Source organism: Sycon ciliatum, chromosome 2 (genome assembly GCF_964019385.1).
Source record: "Sycon ciliatum chromosome 2, ocSycCili1.1, whole genome shotgun sequence".
Taxonomy (NCBI): domain Eukaryota; kingdom Metazoa; phylum Porifera; class Calcarea; order Leucosolenida; family Sycettidae; genus Sycon; species Sycon ciliatum.
This window is the reverse complement of record NC_088644.1, coordinates 12,246,413-12,261,655: the sequence shown is the minus strand read 5'-3', so window position 1 is coordinate 12,261,655 and position 15,243 is coordinate 12,246,413. Positions and strand designations below refer to the sequence as shown.

General features: G+C 45.3%; 2 long non-coding RNA genes across 3 annotated transcripts; one reads left to right on the top strand and one right to left on the bottom strand.

Annotated features, from left to right (window-relative positions):
• Positions 1–391: 391 nt before the first annotated feature.
• On the bottom strand, positions 392–3,375 carry LOC135808742 (uncharacterized). Its single transcript, XR_010552116.1, has 2 exons — positions 2,784–3,375; positions 392–1,441 (listed from the first exon to the last, which is right to left on the bottom strand). It is a non-coding gene; the product is annotated as an uncharacterized LOC135808742 (long non-coding RNA).
• A 4,708-nt stretch (positions 3,376–8,083) lies between these two features.
• On the top strand, positions 8,084–14,704 carry LOC135808741 (uncharacterized). Of its 2 annotated transcripts, none has more exons than XR_010552115.1 (3): positions 8,084–8,679; positions 12,890–12,950; positions 14,112–14,704. It is a non-coding gene; the product is annotated as an uncharacterized LOC135808741 (long non-coding RNA). The 2 variants fall into 2 exon arrangements; XR_010552114.1 differs by having other exon boundaries at positions 13,764–14,704.
• The last annotated feature ends 539 nt before the right edge of the window (positions 14,705–15,243 follow it).

The following is a 15,243-nucleotide window of genomic DNA, read 5'->3' as shown; positions in this document are numbered from 1 at the left end:
CAGTTTGAAAGTTAGTTGGAAAAGTCGATTTAAGGAGGTCGTCTTGGATCAAGGCCAAAGCGTAGAAGAAGAAAAAACTTAAACAGCAGTGAGCATGTTGTCTGAAACCATCCACTGAGAAGGTTGATTTGCAATTTCAAGTCCCCGGACGAAGCCGGACAGGTTCAGATGCACGGTTTTCGGAACTGGACCTAGCCAGCTTCATGCATGACACCGTTGTCGACCAGCAATTATGCTTGTAATGCCAGTTTTTCATGCGAAATGGTATTATAATGCCAGCATTATGCCACCTGGAAAAAAAGGGACTATAATGCCAGCCATACGGCTAGCATTACCCGCCGATGCCTAGATATCACAGTCTCACAGAGCACCAGTGGCCATACCTATGAGGCCCGGCATTCTAGTCAAAGCTATAATGATTTCCAGAAATCCTGTGTGAATAGCGAATATATGTCAAGTCATGTGATGATGAAGGTGCACTGGTGTGGTAAGAAATATTCAACTGATATGATGAGTAACTACTATGGCAAATGATTCGACAGCACACTCCAGATAACACATACTTGAAGAGTATGGCATACAGCAGTAACAGTTAGTGAGATATCGGGATTCATGAAATTTTGTTTGGTAAAATGGACCCTGGTCATGGGCAGCAAAACCGGTGAATGGCCCTGCAGTGATGTGGTGTTGTCACCATCAAGGCCAATGTGATTTGGTGTTCTCACCATCAGGGCCAATGTTGTAGGTCATTGCAGCACTTTAAGCGTGCCCATTGCCAGATCCATTATAATAAGGGAGACGTGTGTGTGTGCGTGCGTGCGTGTGTGTGTGTGAGAGAGAGAGAGAGACAGAGGGAGAGATAGAGAGATAGATATCTAGTTAGATAGATACTTGATAGATAGATAGATAGATAGATAGATAGATAGATAGAGAGAGAGAGAGAGAGAGAGAGTTTCCATTGAAAATAGCATGTAAACTGATAAATTCATGAAGGAAAAATCAATAAGTATTTCAGGGAATTGATGAGTACCATTCTATGTTATTGGGTGCAAAGATTATGACGTGTTCTGTGATACTACTCGTGTTTGTTTGTTTGTTTTATTAGAATTCGCTGTCACTCACAAGCAGAGGTGCTCAATAACGAGGCAGCAACTTTCTGGCTTTGCAGGCTTTTGATCACCGTGAGAGATGGCATGTAGTCATACTTCAGTAGTAGGGTTGAGTTGCCAGGCTCTTGTCAAGCAATTTGCTTTGGCGGGCGCTGCTCACCTTCTCGTTCTCCCTTTCCTTTGCTTGCATCACTGTGAGCAGCTCTTCTGGTATGAGAACAAGTTGAAGATACTTCGTACCGTCCTTTGAAGTGTCGAGCATTAGCGCCACATCGACTTCACCATCCAGGGAACTGTGGTCGTGTTCACCATGGTATATCAGATGTGCCATTCTGTGTAGCGTAGACGCACAGCAGCACAAATGCCAAACAGTCATCACACACGAAAAACTAGCCATGGTGTACTGCTGCTATTACGAAATAGATAGTCAAACGATCAAAGGATGCACTTGAGTACCCACACCCCTGCACTGGTCCGGCCTATACATTTAGGGTTAAGGTGGACAGGCATGGATACTTAGAACATAGAGCATGACTTAAATCAAACATTAAACCAACCACAGTGTCTGATACAAGTACTTTGCCCACTTATTTGTCTTGCCCATGCCGTGAAAATATACACGATCTTCAGACCTACAATGTAGTGACCATTATGATGTGGCATACTTTCAACCATGAACAATCACAACTAACGTTTAACGACCGGTCCCTCCACCGTGCACGATACAGGGACAGGTCGTTATTCGAAAGGTTAACCCGATAGCCGACTACACAGCCACTACACTCTACAGTGTAACTATATCAAATACAAGTACAGTCTGTATCGGCTATAGCGTACCCTTTTGATTTCCGTGATTATATCACTAGAACCGATGCATCACTATAATTATGCGATACGATCGATTTTTTTTCTTTTTTCGATCGACACATGAAAGGCGAGAAAATACTTCCAGCATGGCGTTTTGACAAATGAGCATGCTACATAGTTGACAGTGCCCGCATTTCCATAAAAAATTCTGTTATGTACATGTACATGTATCACTATAAAAATAAGCAACGTGAAGAAAGTAAAAAAATAGAGCCTTTGATATTTATTGCTACATGCATTTTAAAGTTACTACAGCCATTATAGTGTGTTATGCATGTTTTGATTCTTTGTTGCCATCATAATATCCGATATATCATTACATCCGATAATATTGGTTATAGTGATACTTTTACTGGATAAAATACGTTTTGCTTTTGATAATTCGTACCAATATCACTGTAGCCGATATATTCTTATATCCGGTCACTCTAAAGGGGCGTCGGAAGGTATTTTAGTGTGGTGCGGTCAGCCATCTAAAGTGCAAGTTTCTCTTGGGGAAGGGGTGGCTGGGCCGAAATTTTTGGAAATTTAGAGCCCAGATCAGTGTATTTTATTGATCCGCGGGGTACCTAGGGCAAAAAGTGGTACGGTCAATACCGTAGTGACTGTACCGTGTGCGACGCACCTGCTCTAACAGACTGTATTTACATTACATGACTGTATAATTATTACTCAATCTGTGGACAGCATGCTGTTTCGTCCTTTGTGGACTCATCAGCGCAGCACAGAGGAAATGAGGCCAAACCTGATAGCAATGAAAACATAAATTTTCCAAAGCCAGATTTAAACCACTGTACAATTATGTACCTGTCGCCGTCAACACGAACCGGGTGACTTTCCAGGATCGCCTCGTACTTGCTTGCCAGCTGTTCAGCAATCACTGGCGTGTCAATGTAGCAGTACGTGACGTATCTAGACGACCATGGAGCGGGTGAGTAGTAGAGGGTCTACCAGTTGCCACCGAAGATATTCTGCAGTCCGGTGCGAGGTGCTAAACCCTGCACCAGCAGTCTCTCGCGCCCGATTAGTTCTCCGCTCGTTTCGTCGTCGTGTGACAGGGATTTCAGGCACTTGTGCATGGACAACTCAGCCATTACGTCGAACGGGTGTTGGCCAATAGAACAGAAATACGTTTCTTATTTTTGTTGGTACAGAAAGAAGTACAATGTCATGTACTAGTAGTTCGTTTAGCAAGCTGAAGCAGAGCTGCAAACTGCAAACCGATACCATCAAAGGTTGCAACCAAGACTGCGCCAAACAACAATGCCTGGCACTAAAGTACTGCTGAATGGGACCACAATGCGATCGTAACTAGGCTAGTATCGATCTTGTCCAGACTCGTTCAGGCGATATGACGGCCATGAGTCCATTGCCATAGCCAAGAGTAGGCAAGACATCGGTTGGGAACACACCAGAAGACTGCCGCCCGTACCGGTACTTTCGATAATCACTTGCCTTTGGAGGGACTTTCCCCGTCATTCGACATCGATGGGCATGACTTATGTTACTATTTTTGTACCACATAGTCATTCATTGTAGCTGTCACTAGCTAATAATGCTGAGTGACGTGAGTGCAGTATGACAGGCACCAGCACGCCACAGCACGCCACATATACATATGCACAGTGACACCAGGACACTGACAGCATGCTAGCAGCAGCTTTTTCTAGAATCAATAAAAGACACTTGCTGCACCAAGACAAGTGGCAAGAGTGCCTGAGTGGCAAGAGTGCCTGAGTGGCAAGACTCCGGCAAGCCAAGACTAGGCAAGGGTACTGCTCCACCAAGACTCAGGTCAGGGTAGATCTACAGCACGTCTTGCCTATTGTAGCCTCTTGCCAATCTTGGGAAGACTTGGCTGCACTGATGAGGGTAGGCATGGGCGGGAAATGCTAGCATTATGGCTGGCATTATAGTCCCTTTTTTCCAGGTGGCATAATGCTGGCATTATAACACCATTTCGCATGCAAAATTGGCATTACAAGCATAATTGCCGGTCGACAACGGTGTCATGCATGAAGCTGTCTAGGTCCAGTTCCGAAAATCGTGCATCTGAACCCGTCCGGCTTCGTCCGGAGACTTGACGTTGCAAATCAACCTTCTCAGTGGATTGTTTCAGACAACATGCTCACTGCTGTTTAAGTATTTTTATTCTACGCTTTGGCCTTGATCCAAGACGGCCTTCTTAAATCGACTTTTCAAACTTTCAAACGGGCATTATGGAGTAGTGCGAGCATTATAAGTGGCATTACAGTAAAACCTGTGACTAGCAACCACCCCTTGGTGCCAGCAAAAGCGGTCTTTAGTGGCAGGTGGTCTTTAGTTAGAGGTTTGCACCGCGCGACCATATATGGATCCCATTTATATGATATGTATATCAACATGCAGCTAATACAATTCCCCAAGACTTGCGCAATGCCATTCTTATTTCAGGTCAAACAACACTTGGAGAGAAAGACGGAGAGATGGAGAGAGGCAGAGAGAGAGAGTGAGAAGATTTTAAAATATTTTTTGCGGACATCAAATTCAGCTCCTACTTCTGAAGCCAGGAGTCAAGCGCTCCCTGTGGAAGTTTCGTTCTGCGCTGGGCTTCAAATTTGTTCATGCGATCAATCGTACCGACTGTCCTTGTTGCGACTTCTTGATTGCTTGAACGCGATCCTTCAGCATCAGGACCTTGCGGTGCTGCTTTGTTTCTGGATTCCTTGATGCCATCGTCGATTCGTGTGTGTTACTGGGGTGATAAAGCCGCTTAGTCTTCGTTTCTCCTCCGAGTAGTAACATCAATCAGAGAGCGCTTTCGATGCGCTCTCCAAGACGTTTCCTATCATGTTTATTCTAGACAGCGCTTGAAATTCTGACAGGTGTAGTGCAGTCCACATCGACTCCACAGTCAAAATGATCTGCGTACATTTCTTCAGCTGTAGTATCGAAAGATTCCTTTCAGGACCACGGAAAATCATCAAAATTTCAAGAAGGAGCTTGAAGCAACATTAACGCGGTCGCTAGTTACGGGTCAAAAATCATCTTTGGGACAAGAAAAGGCGGTCGCTGGTCGCGTTCAGCAGGTAGTCGCTAGTCACAGTGCATTTTGAATGTGAGACCGTCCGTGCCTGGCGAAGTGGTCGGTAGTACCAGGCTGGTCGCTAGTCACGGTGGTCGTTAGTTACAGGTTTTACTGTATATCCTCATACTATGAGCATTGCCTTTAGCATTATCGCAGCAAATACCTAGCCGCGATGATTATCCGCACATGCCTAGATGAGGGGGGAATGAGTGACAGCCAGGGGAGCTCTAGTCTAGAGTAAGTGGAGGAGAAACAATAATAGAGAGCTAGCCTAGAGGGCTCAAGCAGTGGTTGATTCTAGCACAGCACTTTGAAGTGCACATCTACTTTTTTTTGTAGTTTCTCCACGCCAATGCAGTATAGCTCTCCTCCAGTCGTTCACAGTTTCCCCATATTATTTCTCTAGACTTCATCCGCTGTCAATATCCTCGCTATCTGGCTCATTGTGGGATATCTTTCAATAGCCTACATATTTTATGATTTCATTTGCCGTTTCCTTGGCAAAGCCTTCATCAGTATTACGGCTGTCAGTGTCCAGGTGTCCCGTTCGATAATGAGAAATAAAGTCCGAGCAATGATATTGCGACTTCGGCGGTACTTAATTTAACAGGGAGTGTAAAAACCCTACGACTCTCCGTTATTTACAATGTACTAGTAATACTAATACTAATACTAATAGCCCCAAAGGAGAGCAAACGATACGCCCCAGCCATCAGTCCGCAGCAAAACTCGAAAAGCGTCTTGAGAAGTTGAGTGTCGTGGAGGGCATGGCCAATCTCGAAGCCGTTGCCGAGGTACGAGGCATCGCCCGACAAAACCGCCAGGAAAAAGTCGGTGGGTGCCGACAGCAGCAGACAGAGCTGCTTGCCGCGGAGGTTTCACCGGTCCAGTGGCAGCTGCTCGCAGTAGCAGACGAAAAGGGCGTGTCAACGTGGTTAACAGCACAACCGTCCTGGAAAAGTCCCACCGTGCTGAAGAAGTCGGATTTCAGAGACACGCTATGTATACGCTACGCCTATGGTACTGGAAAGTGCATTTTTATTATTATTATTTTTTTACTATGTTCACATAACCAGCTCGAAAAGAATAAGGAAAGACAATGTCAATGGTACAGAGACTAGGACAAACGTGACAACTAATGAGCAGGCGCTGCACCGAGACGCGGCAGTGATGGTGGGGCATTGATGACTCTGCCAACCTGAACCTGAGGTACTACTAGGTCTCGGCGTCACGGCCAAACACACTCACCAAAAGCATGTGATCATTGCACATACACGTACAATGTCCAATGTACGTGTATGTGCAATACAGTACACGTACATTGTACAATAATACTTTAAAATAGTCATGATTCAGTCAAGTGTTCAGTTCGGCAAGAAGAGTGTGCTCGTCGTTGGAGCAACCAACTTCATGACTAACACCGCCGAAGTCGCAAACGTCTAAGTTTAATAGTACAATAATATTTTAAGAAAGGGGTTGCTCCCCACACCGGAGCTCGCGCTATTCCGCCGACTTTACTTGACACTTGACTGACTCACGACTGCCATCCAGAGCACACGAGAAGTCCATCGAACCTTCGACTTGGCAAACCTGCAAGAAGGAACCACTCCCTGCTCAATACACAGTGTTTCGGGGAATTCACCCCTCATCAGTTGAGCTTGAGTAGGCTGAGGAAGATTGTGCCTGAAGAGCACCACTTATATACAATGTAGTGCTCTCCAGGCACAAACATCACCTGGGATAGAAACTTACAGAGACGCTCCGTTTCCAGCGCGACAAACACCTCGTGAACACCAGGAGCGACACTGACTCACGCTGCTATCTGGTGTTCACGAGGTGTTTGTGATTTTGGTAGGAATTATGCGAAAAATTATGCTAGCATAATCTGTCAAGGCCTATCCGGTGTGGGGAGCAAACCCTTTCTTACAAATCATCGCCGAAGTCCCAACCACTACTTCGTAATAATATTTTTAATATTGAAATAATAATTTGGCTTCTTCAAAGGAAGAGTAACGTCACTAGTAGATACAATCATGTATTAGTAGTACAATGTACAATGTACATGTAGTGGGTTCGACAAGACTGCGAGAACAGACTGATATTTTGTATCTCAGCTAGGCCTTTGCGGATAATGCCGGCAGAAAAATTGGCAGAATTCGGTACTTTTTCTGGTACATGTAAGTTTCATGCATGTTTGGTATGTGGATAAAGAAGTGGAGCAGAATTCGAGGAATTGCCCGCCATAAGGTTTGTATGGTTCTGCCAATTTCACTGCTTTTCGAGCAGAATCTGCCACCTTTTCGAGCATTATCCGCCAATGCCTAAATTCTCAGCTCACTCATTCCGATTCATTCCTGTCAGCCAACGGAAGATTTCTCACACAAACTGCATGCTCTTCATGCATGACATCGTCTTTGAAAATACATGTAATTGAAGGTACATGATTGTACTGAGTTATAATTTCCCGTTTGTCTCTTTCCCTCAAAACCAGTTAATGAGTTATAATTATTCATAACTCTTACATTTTGTAGCTCTTCGCGGACACGTGCGGCACGCAACAATTATTATGGACGCGTTCGAATTGTCTTCATCAACTGTTCAAACAAATTTTATAAAGAGATTCCCATTAGAACCGTTTCTATCATTTTTAGAGTTTTTCAGTGGAATTGTCATGGCGATGATGACGTCCGATTAGATCGACGATCTCCACGTGCTACGTGACGTAGCTATTCCAAAATCTTCGAAACTAATCCACCTTCCCATCGGATTAGATGAGTTTCGAGGAGTTTCGAGGAGCTTCGTTTTTCTGAAGAGGCCAATGAGGCCACCTCTTCAGAAAAACGAAACTCCTCGAAAAGTCAAAGAGTGACAATTCGAACGCGCCCTATGTCACAGGGATAGCTATAATATGCTATAGGGCTTGGCCAATTGGGAGGCTTCACACAACGGAGGATGCATTTTTGAAAAATGTTTTCCGAAAAAAACAGCTCATCAGCGTCTCCCCGGGCCCATCTCTACTCTAGTGCGCTCTCCACTATGCACTGACTCTGCTTCTTTGCAAGTAACTTAGTTTTACAGCCAGTATTAGAATACTGTCTATTGCCACTACAGTACTTTGAGAATGAGCTGTTCATGTTCAGCGACTATCTTGGATTGTTTCTCAGCGAGTCTATCAGTGACCCATGCATGGACAAGGACAGAGAAGGAGTCAATCTTTTGTAGCCATTACTGGCATTAGTTTAGAGTTTACTGAGTGACGTTGGCCTAGCGAGTAGTACGTCGACTGAGAATACTCAGGCCATGCAGAGCTCGGAAAAGCAAAGGGAGCCGCCAGCAAGGACAGCGTGTTTGAAATGCTGCTGTCAACTAATACAAAATAATTACTTACTTCCTCACCCCGACGTGGCGGAAACTCGTTCTGACAAGTTAATTGCAACTACCGTAGCGTCTGGAGTCAGTTGCATGATTGTATAGCAAGGGATGAGAAAGCCTATCACCACAAAGGTCCGACGCCCAAGGTACTGACGTGACGCACTATTCAACAGTACAACTACACCGTCAGACTGGGCAGCAGCTGGGCATAGCTCTGCCAGGAACCTGCCTGTGAAACCGAGGCTGATTTCAACAGAGTCAGAGGTAAGCAGGGACTACGGTTGTTCATTCTACCCCCCCCCCCTCCCCCCAAAGGGTTCCCTAGGCTAACACTCCCCACAGTACTAATCAGTTTGGCTATCAAAAGATCACTAAAAACCCAACAATTGTTCGTAAAAATGATGTATTTAAATTCAAACAAATAATATCTGAGATGGAGAAGTTGGGTATTCAATGATCAGGCCTGTGAGTAGCCATTTCCCCAAGATACCAAATTTTTTCACCACTTGCTTTTCGCAACCATGCCAAAACAAGTGAAAGTTGCTGAAATCGCATCCATATTTTCGGAAAAGCTAAAAAGTTGCTAATATCGCAACTTGAATAAGAGAGTTCATGTGCATGCAATGATGGAAAAACAACCAAAAAAATTCTCGGTTCGCGTTAGACTCGGCTGGAGGCCGTGTCTTTCGCATCCGTAGCAACGCCACCACCCTCTGTGGGTAAAAAAAAACCCAAAAAGGACCGGGAATAGACAACACTACTGCCTGAGGAAGTCATGCGTACATATGCTAAAAAGTTGATAATATCGCAACTTAAATGAGAGAGTTCATGTGCCTACAATGATGGAAAACAACCAAAAAGGAGCGGAAATAGATAACACCTTGGTGCAGCACAACTGCCTGAGGAAAGTTATGCTTACATATGACGGGGAATACAAGCTAGCTATAGAAAATAGACAGACTTGGAATGAGTCATTGTTCTTTTGTTAGAGCTTCGCTCAGTGGCACAGCAGCATTGCTCAGTGCTGCCACATACTTCGAGAAGTACGTTCGATGCATGTTTCAGCGCTTCCTGTTGAAGCGGAGCATCACGGATACTTCGACGGTCTCCTCCAGGGCGCTTCTCTGCTCTTCATTGAAGCAACTTGAGAGCAGACTGAAAACTCTCTCTCTGATGCAGCAGAACTTGGCTGCACCAGCACTTCAGTACTTTATGCAATACTGCCTGCCACAATGGTAGCTTCTTCTCATGAGACCAGCATTGCCACTTCTGTGCAGTTCGCTGTCCAAACACACTCCTGCACAAGCTGCAAGGTACCATGGTAACTCTTCCACCATGCCAGTCAGCTCTGCATCACTTCAGAATGGAAGGCAGGACAGGCTCCGCACTTTGTCAGGCGTTATGTCAAGGGACTGAGCGGCAACGGGATCAAAAAATCGTGCCCTGCGAAACATTGTCACCGTTTCACCAACGTCCATGTTAAACTTCCGCGAAAACCATGTGATGGCCGGCTGCGCTCCGAGCAGGGTTTCAGTGACAAGTGGTGCTGATGGAATGGCATTTTCGTCCCCAATTTCTCGGGCAGTTGCCTTGAGATTTGGGCAATCTTTCTGGATCAGAGCAGTGGCTACGAATTGAAGTATCCTATAGCAGGAGAAGACAAGAGGACCGTCACCTTCAAGAGCATAAGTTGCCTGCACAAAGTGCTTACGAATATCAATGAAGGCAGCCAGCTGAAGACGGATTGCGTGTGCACTGTGGGGTGCTTCAACGAGGTCCAGCAGCTTCCTTGTTGTCGCTGGTGCAATGCCTTGCTGTTCTTGAAGAAATGGTAGTATGTCACCAAAGTAAATGCTGACTTGGTTCAGCATCTCCCATTTGGACCACCATCTGGTCGGCGACTAACCTTCTCATGGACGTCCCAGTGGTGACCTTCCAGGCAAGCTTCACTTCCTGGCTATGAGCAAATAATGAAGTCCATAGTTGCGCAAAGTTGTCCAGCTCTGGAAAGTCAAATCTCCTGCCAGCATTGTTCAACGTGTGCGAAAAGCACACAACGTCAGCCATGTTTGGGTAGAACACGGAAAGACTTCGAACAGCAGTAGTGTTGACACTTGCACCGTCGCGCATTGCTGCTACCACAAGCTCGGCAGGATGCTGGTACCGTGTGGAAACACACTTGTTGATAACCTGGGCTGGCTGTGGTGCAGTTACTGCCTTGGCAACAGTGGTAAGTTGCACAAGCCATCGCTGGATCTTCCAGTCGTCACTTACAAACCTGGCAACAATAGCGATGGCTTCACCCCATCTTGTTGTGCCATCAAATATCAAACTAATGGGTTGGTCCCTTAGCTCTGATGCCAGCAGTTTCCGCTCTTCATCCAGTATGGCTGGTATGTACTCACTCATGTGAGCAGATGATGTCAGCCGAAACTTCTCCTCAAGCAATGGTCGGAGTTCGTCGATCTTGGTCAGAGGGATTCCAGCACGAAGGAAATGCTCTACAACTGACATCCTGTGAAGTCTCTGTGCCAAAGGCAGGGTTTCACCCACTGTGTCAAAGGCAGGGTTTCACCCACTGGCCGCACGTCTTTGGCACACTTCTGCATACTTTCGGTGAGTCCTTGCTGGCGGCGTTTCTTCTCCTTCCGTTCAGCTTCAATAGCGCGAACATGTTTGCCTGATCCCACGTGCTTCTTCATGGAACTCTTTCAAAGACAATCATGGCACGCACGACAGAATAATTGGCCGTCTCTACGAACGAGGCTCTGGTTTGGAAATTCGTTAATGCGATCCAAGATACTCTTGTTCTTGAGCGTTCTTTCACCTCTTATTGCGGCAGGCTTCGGTGAAACATTCTTCGGAACGGTACGAGGACGAGCAATAGCGGCTGGACGAGGTAAATCTTCCGACTCGCTCTCAGAACTAGACTCTTCAGAGAGCTCATAATCCGTACTGGAGGAATCCAACACTTCGCAACGTGTTCTCGCGGCCATCATGCGGAAATGCAGCTACAGAAACTCTCCCTCCTGCTGAGAACTGCAATTTTACATCTTGAAAGAGGGAATGCACATAGCGCCACTACCGTAGATCTACTGTTTCTCTGAAATGAGTCCGAAGGCACGAGAGAAATGAGCGAGTATGCTCTTTACATTTTCCTAGATGACTGTACCAGTAGTCTGTGACTTGAACTTTTGACCCCCATGCCATGCGCATGCGGCCAAGGTTGCGGAAAAGCAACACCGTTGAAAGTTGCGAAGTAGTTCGCGAAAATGAAGAAAGTTGCGAAAGTTGCGATTTCTTCCAAAATAGCGAAAAGTTGCGAAAAAAAGTGGCGAGCATCTTTGGGAAAGGGCTACCTGGGAGCCTGTAGGCATAGCTGGCGAAACCGCTCATTTTGCATGCAGCGTGCCTACGTGTACGTCCAGTACTAGACATCAGGTGCAGTCAACTTCGCTAATAACGACTGCGGATATGACGACAATTCGCGAATAACGACAGAATTTCCATGCCCAGAGCAAAGTTCCATCCAACTGTAATACATTATAATGAGACTTCGGGTATACCGACACTTTGCGAATAAGCACACTTTCAGTCTGATGCCCCGCTGCCGAGTGTGGTTATAAGCCAAGTTGACTGTACTGACAGGAGTCCACCATGACTGCGTGAGTCTGTACGAGTACGAGTACATGTCAACTGTGACAAATGACCCATACCATGTGCATACTATACAATCATGTACATCGAGTAACTGTACGTTCATCATTCTGCTTTTGTCCGCCACATGCATGTACATGTATATGGATGTAAGCATCAGGATTATTGATCATAACTTATGGTCACTTGAAAGTACAAAAAACACAATTTTCTGAACTTCGAGGCCCCATAAGTACAACAAAATGCATAACTATCCCCCATAGGAATATCATTTCCATAGTCTATGCATGCCAGAGAACAACTTAGAATAGAGAAAACAGCACTTCTTTTGTAAAAGTTGTTTTCCTTTCACCATGATAGCTTCAGGCAGTTTCCTGTATGACAAGAGTGGTACCTTGCATCACCGTGCGTATTCCCTGTCGTGTCCTTATTGGTTATTTTCAACATGGTTCTGAGGTGCTGCCTGTTTCTTGTTATCTCTTGCTTGAGCATATAATATTATTTCTTTGTTGAACAATTACCACAGGATTGTACTTTTAAATCAGTCTGATAGAAAATACGTCCTTGGCTTTGGCAGCTAGTGTCCCTTGCTGAAAAAGTAAAATGAAATGATTCCGCAAGTACATGTATGCCATGGTTGGCTCTCACCCTTCATTTCACATTCATTTGCCATTGGCAGTCGTTTGACGAGCCGGGAAATGTTGAATAAATACAAAATTTAATGTACTTCAAGTAGTGTATGTTTGCCGAATAGTAACAAATAATAATTCTTACATGTACTGGCGGTATGTTGCTTTTTCTGTTGACACATGCTTAGGCTTGCGGTGTGTCTGCAATGAATCTGATCATAGCCACGGTATGGTAGTGACTTCACAAAGGTATGTCTATAAATATAGTGCAGTGTATTTTTTATGATGCACTCCGAAAATACAGGGATTTTGAATATCACGCTCCCTAGCCCTGGCTTGGTTCAGCACTCTTTCTGGTTAGTGTCAAAGTTACCTGCCCTTGTGTCAAAGCTCAGGCTGTGTTTCTCGTTGTTGGAGCACTTTGGCGTTGATGCTTTGAGCCGGTTATAAAAAGTTTCTCACTGGACATTGCGATCGGTTCGGTCAGTGACTCTGGGCTCTCCTGAGGAGACCTAGCAGGTCGAAACAGCTAGCTTTCCTGAGACTTTTGTTGAGCAATCTCAGGGGTTTAGTCATGACTGTGTTTATTAATTGGCAAGGAGGGCAGAGAAGAGAGGATAGGTGAGGGAGAGGGGCTGCTTGTAGACCAAGTACATGACTCTACACTAAACTCTTCAAAACAGTGGTTGAGAAATGATTACTTCTTCAGTTTGAACAGATTGACCTGTTCTTACTTGTACAAAGAGGTGTGAGCCATAGAGTGATAGAGTATAAAATCCACATTTTTTAACTGAACCAGGGTGCACTATAGAAAAAGGGGAGTCCAGTGGAATTCAATCTGGAGGTGGGGGGGGGGGGGGGGGGGGGTATAATCGTGTAGTGGGAGACTACGGTCTTAGATTTCAGTGGGCATCCTTTGGCATGTTACCTGGCTACTGGTAATTAATGGAAATAGGATGTTCGTACTGAAGAGCCAAACATAACCATACTGGAAATACAGCAAGTACAAACACAAGCAATATAAGTACAAATGTGCTGTGAATTGGGTCCCCTGCATTCTAGGGTACACATGGATTGTGGGTGCGGTCAGGGCTACGTCTTACCAAGCCAAGATAGCGTATAAGGCACGAGCTTTGAAGTCGGAAGACAATGACGGTTGTACAGTCTCTGGCGAGATAACCACCTCAACATACTGAAGTAGAGAGAACATCCCTGGCCCGTAGCAACGTCTCAGGCTTGGTCAACGTGGCTGATTTCAAATTTATATTTAGACATTTCCATTTTCAACGCCCCCAAAATTCTAGCCGTGATTTTTGAAATTTCTGCGGAGTACTGTACTGTGATTTTTATATCAGCAAATATGGACGTGCCTGATCTCTCGCATATTTGTCATTTCAACCTTTGTGTTAGGTCGGATTGTAGCTGCAGTGAATATACTACTGTCAAAGACTGCAGGCTCATGCTTTCATATCATCTTCTGGATGTCATCCGTCTTATGTGTCGCACTATGTACATGTATGCCATGAGGCATGACTTTATCCAGTGGTTTCACATGGGTTCCCTCCTTTGTCATGTGTAATCCTGATTGTTGATCACAACATAATTATGTTGATCTGGAGAGCCTTGAGCTGACGAAAAAGATCCAATGTGTTACCTCTGCTAATGCTGTAAGTCATTAGTAGTTACATGTACATCAGATCAGGCCAAGCTGCTACTCCCAATACTGTAGTGAGCAGCATGTGTGACTACACCATTGCTTTGTCATAGCCAACTTCTAGAATTGAATTACTGCGTTGATTTTAGTCCTGACGGTGGCTGTGAAAAATTTCCAGTAACTTCTTCCCTAACAATCCCCTTGAATATTCATATCGACTCGGAATTTGTAGTATTTTGCTTTTCTCTATGCATACAATTCCGGTGTTCACGCTATTTCCATTGTTTATGAACTGGTGTTTTGACGGTGAATGAATAACTTGAGAGTTTCCAATTCGGAATGTTGTATTTGAACTGGAGCTAATGTAATGGTGGATGTTGGATGCTTCATCTTGTGTGGATGCCCTTCACTTCGTGTGTGTGATAGTGGAGTGTGTGTGTGTGTGTGTGTGTGTGTGTGTGTGTGTGTGTGTGTGTGTGTGTGTACGTGCGTGTACGTGCGTGTTTTTTTCTTCTGATGTGTGTGTGTGGAAGGGGTGGCATGTGTGTGTGTGTGTGGGGGGGGGGGGGGGTCCGTGCTTGTGCATGCTCTGTGTGTGTGTTGTTGTTGTTGTTGTTGTTGTTGTGTGTGTGTGTGTGTGTGTGTGTGTGTGTGATGGTGTATGTGTGTGTGTCCGTGTGCATGTTGTGTGTGCGCGGGGGGGGGGGGGCAGAATATTGCCATGGTCACCAAGTACTTGCATGCATGACAGTGTTACTCACTTCCACCTGGGTTTGAGGTTGTTGGCAATGCGTTGCCATTGGGTACATATCGGTATAGTTTAACTTTTGATCTGGGTGTGAGAGCTGTGCAAGGAGATGTCAAGGCAACCGCCTCGGGTCACGTTTC